The sequence below is a fragment of the Triticum aestivum genome, chromosome 1A, assembly GCF_018294505.1.
Source record: "Triticum aestivum cultivar Chinese Spring chromosome 1A, IWGSC CS RefSeq v2.1, whole genome shotgun sequence".
Taxonomy (NCBI): domain Eukaryota; kingdom Viridiplantae; phylum Streptophyta; class Magnoliopsida; order Poales; family Poaceae; genus Triticum; species Triticum aestivum.
The window spans coordinates 86,369,246-86,373,924 of record NC_057794.1 but is presented as its reverse complement, the minus strand read 5'-3'; positions in this window follow the sequence as shown (position 1 = coordinate 86,373,924).

Below are 4,679 nucleotides of genomic sequence, written 5' to 3'. Positions count from 1 at the left end.
CTTGAAATCGAGCATGGAGTTAGGGGTAAACGAAGCAGGGGCTCACATGGAGTCGGTAGGGAGGCTCAGCAAGCTCGGGAAGGACCAGACGGCGGTGTAACGGCGATGGCGATCCGGCGGCCGTGCGCGGAGAAGACGGGTCGATGGCGAGGCAGCAGGGCGTCCGGTGGTGCGTGGCTCATCGGGGATGAAGAGGAGGTCGTAGCGGAGCTCCTGGAGTCAACGGTGGAGCGAGGGGTGGCCGGTGAGCATGGTGGCAGCGAACGGCGGCGGCGGGCGCGTTCGGGTGGACGCGCGCGAGAGAGATAGAGGACGGAGAGAGAGAGATCGATCCAGACGGCTCCGGGGCTTATCCCCTCACCAACGAGGCAGACAAGGAGGCAGGAGGTGGCACGAGGAGAGAATGCGTGCGTCGGCCACGCGCTCGGTATCCTACTGGCGAGAGGAAGACGAGAACTGGCGCGTCGGCTGCCTGCTGGGCTGGGCCTCAGCTACAGTGCTGGGCCACGAGGTGGGTTGCATGGGTGAGTTCACTGCCGCTCTCTATTTTCCTATTTAAGTTTCTGTTTTCTATTGATTTAACTTTGTTTTCATTTAGTATAATACTAAACCACATCTAAAAATCCTGAAATAAATTGTGGGGACATTTTGAATTATTTCCAACAACCCACATTTAGTTTCAGAATTATTTGAGCATTTCAAATAATTATAGCAATTAAATGCCCAAATTCAAATACATAATGATTTAATTCAAATGTCCATAAATGGCCTAGAAATATGTGCATTATTTTTGGTAGAGGTTTTCACCTTTATCAAAAATCTTGAACTTTTCTAAAGGGCATTCTGGGATCATTGAAAATGTTTTTAAGTTGAACCTAGTTGAGTTCTTTTGGGTTCTAGGGATTGATCACCCCTATTTCAAATTTCTTAAATTTAAACATGATGACATGAATGCTTTCATGCAACTAGTTACAAGCAAATCTAGGGTCGTGACAGCCATGCCCGTGCGCACCCCTCCACCCACTGTGGCGCCAGTCCCCGTGCGTTTGGCTACATGCGTCGCGCCCGTGCCCGTGCCCGTGCGCCCCCCCCCCCCAGCGGCATGGGACGCTGTCGTCGACCGCTACCTCTCAGCGGCGCCAGTTGCCGTCCTCTCGCGCCCCGCCCATCGATCGCGCGACGACATGATGTTTGATTTACAAGTGAAGAACATTTTGTGCTGCCTTGAAGACTTCAACAACGGCGTCCAGGAGGACGACAACGACAACGACAGTGCGACACGTCGTCGCCGCCTCCAGAAATAGTTTTTTTGGGGTTTAATACTGTATCTTGAATTCTTGGTCATATGAATATAAATTTGCAGTGTGACTGAATGAAAGATATGGTTTGAACGAACTTCCGTTTTTCTCTCTTAATGTACAGACTTATCAAACGATTTTCTTTTGAAAAAAATGTCAATGGTTTTTAAATATAAAACACTCATCGCAAATGTTTTAGTTAGAACGCCCGTATGCAAACTGACAGCTTCCCCAGGAAGCCAAGGGAAAATGTGTCGAGCGGGATTTCTGCATCCCTTGAACACAAACGGTTGTTTTGCATGACCCGTGTGCAACCACATACAAACAATTGGGTAAGATTTGCATATCTGTTATTATGGGTATGTTGCCATTTCTGAAACAGGAAAGATTTACATTTGTTTATCTAGTAACATTGCCATTTGTCAACCTTGTAACACTACGATTTGTCAAAATATGCAGCTACAAATCACTAGCACTATCTAATTTTTGCAACTAAAATCACTAGCACTGTTCATATGGAAACCACTAGCAGGCGTGAGTTCATGGACGCATATGCAAATGTACCATTGATTACATACAACAAGTCATCAACCCACAACGACAACGAGGATACACGTTGGATTATAGATCATTTCCAACAAAACATTCTAGTAAAGTTTTTCTCACACAACAAATAACAAAGCGATGAAATGAACTTCAGCTTAACCACTCGTCGGCGTTGGAAATGCTTGCTTTGAACCAGAAGTGATTCTCTGGGAAGGGCCATCTACTGTCAATCTCAAGACCAACGCAGGACTGATCATCGAGGCTGAAGCGGCCTATGTCAGGACCCATATTGGGATGGTAGGGAAGCATAGCAATGTTCGAGGTATAGATATAGTTGCTTCTCATAAATGGTAGTAATGTTGTGTCAACAACAGCTGGATCGCCTTCCACCATCATTGGATAGTTTTGTCCAAGGAAGAGCGAGTTTCCTCCAAGACTTTCAATAATGAACCGGGGAGAAGGTGTTGGCGCTAGTACACCAGTATCCATCCTGAATACCCTGCAACGGATGTTGGAATAGGTCCTGAGAGTGCGACCATACGAGACAACACCTGCTTCCTTAGTAACATCAGCAGTGCCTCGTATACAGACAAGAAGAGGTGATCCATCGGAATAAGTTGCCAGGCGCCACTGAGTATATGGGTCCTTCTCGTCCTCATGCTCATGAATAAAATTTTCAAGTGTAGGTGGTGGAATGTTCGCAGGACCTTGGAAACACAAGAAGGTTAATTAGTAAAGGGAAACTAGCTAACCCGCATGCATGTGGATGAAACAATTATAATTACGGTGGAAGACAAACATACCGAAATCATGAGGATTCCATGCAAAAACAATGCGACGAGTGGTGGCAGCAAACACAAGATCCTCGTATTGAATTGCATCACAGTACTCATCCGTGTATATAAACTAATTTTTGAGCAATATCCATTGAGTCGAACCATGAAGGACGGCAACAAGCTTGTCGAAGATAGCGACAACATAAGCATTCCTATAACCCCAAGAGCGGTTGGGAACTCGACAAATTGCTATCTTCTGTAGACGACAGTCAGCACGATCGTATTTGAACTCACATAGAATACCGGTGTACTCAACCTCTGGGCAGTCGTCTGAGTTTTTTCAAAGTGGAACCCGATGACGAATGTACACATTCACAAGTTCCCACTCGCAGTTGTACCCAATATAAACAACCCAATCTCCATTTGCGCCTTCCCAAGCCTTGCCCTCAAGCGATGGCATCTTAACATCATATGTATCATTATCAAGCGGCATCAACTTACATAAGGCGAGGCTTCCCTCGTCCCCGTGCCAGTCAGCAGGGTCACGACAAAGAAGATAGGGGAGATCAAACCGCTCCTGAACCCTGGGGTTCCTTGTAATGATGTTATTAGTTGAGTCGAGAATGGTCTTGAACGAACCTGTCATGCTAGCCGAGGTGATGACGTCGCACCGATCAATGAGTTCCTCCACCACGTCATCATTCAGATCGGGGCAAGAATAATGGTGTCGTTTCTGGCTTGTTCCCTCCATGGAGAAGACGATCAAACAATGGAAGAAGGAAGGGTGAAGGCAAATGGAGGAGGGAGGAAGAGCTAGCGTGTGACAGCAGTTCCAAATCAAGAGGGAAAGACGAAGAGTCGATGGACGGTTGGCACGGTACACGAAGAGGCGCCTATTGAGAGAACGGTTGCCACAGAGGTCACACACTAACGACAAGGCCGAGTGAACCGCATGCAATCCCATCGCACAACACACACGTCTTGTTAAGTTGAACCGTTTATGTTCTCTTGTGTCAACGCCAACAGTTCGTCCGAGTGAACCGCATGACATATATCGCACACACCTTGATCTGGCTGACCGTTTCTTTTGTGTTGCCTAATCACAATAGTTCATCCGAGTGAACCGTATGTTGTATATCGCACACACCTTCATCTGGCTGCCCGTTTCATTTGTGTTGCCTAATCACAAACAGTTCATCTGAGTGAACCGTATGCTGTGTATCGCACGCGCCTTCATCTGGCTGCCCGTTTCTTTTGTTCCTCCTCATCGCAAACAGTTAATTGAACTGAACCATATGCCCTTCATCGCACACGCAACTAAAATCTGAACCGTGTTTGATGCATCCTTCATCATAAATGTTTTCACCTTTTTTGACGGTTTTCATACACCACCGTTTGCGATTATTGCATCACACACAGTTTCTCGAAGGGTCTCTGATCGAAGTGTCACGTTAGCAGCATCCTGAAGTAGTGGGAACCAAGAACAAGAAAATTAGTAGGGTATTTTATTTTCCCACACAAGACTTCAACATCTCTAACAATCCCAATTGGTGATATAGTTTCTCTATTAGCAAGTTTAATAGTAACATCCATGTCTTCTATCTCTACGGGTGATATGTCATTCATAATTTCTTGATATAAGAAATAAGGAATAGCACTCACGCTAGCACCTATGTCACATAAACCATGATAACAGTGATCTCCTATTTTAACTGAGACAACGGGCATGCCAACAACTGGTCTATGTTTATCCTTTTTATCAGGTTTGGCAATTCTAGCAGCTTCTTCACAGAAGTAAATAACATGCCCATCTACATTTTCTTCCAAGAGATCCTTAACCATAGCAATACTAGGTTCTACTTTAATTTGTTCATTATGTTTAGGTGTTCTAATATAACTTTTGTTAACCATAGTTGAAACTTTATCATGTTCCTTTATCATAATAGGGAAAGGTGGTTTCTCAATATAAGCAGTAGGAACAACTGGATCAACATTATAAAGTATAGTTTCTTCTTTAGCTAGTACCGGTTCTTTAATTTCTTCTTTAATAGGTGGGAGA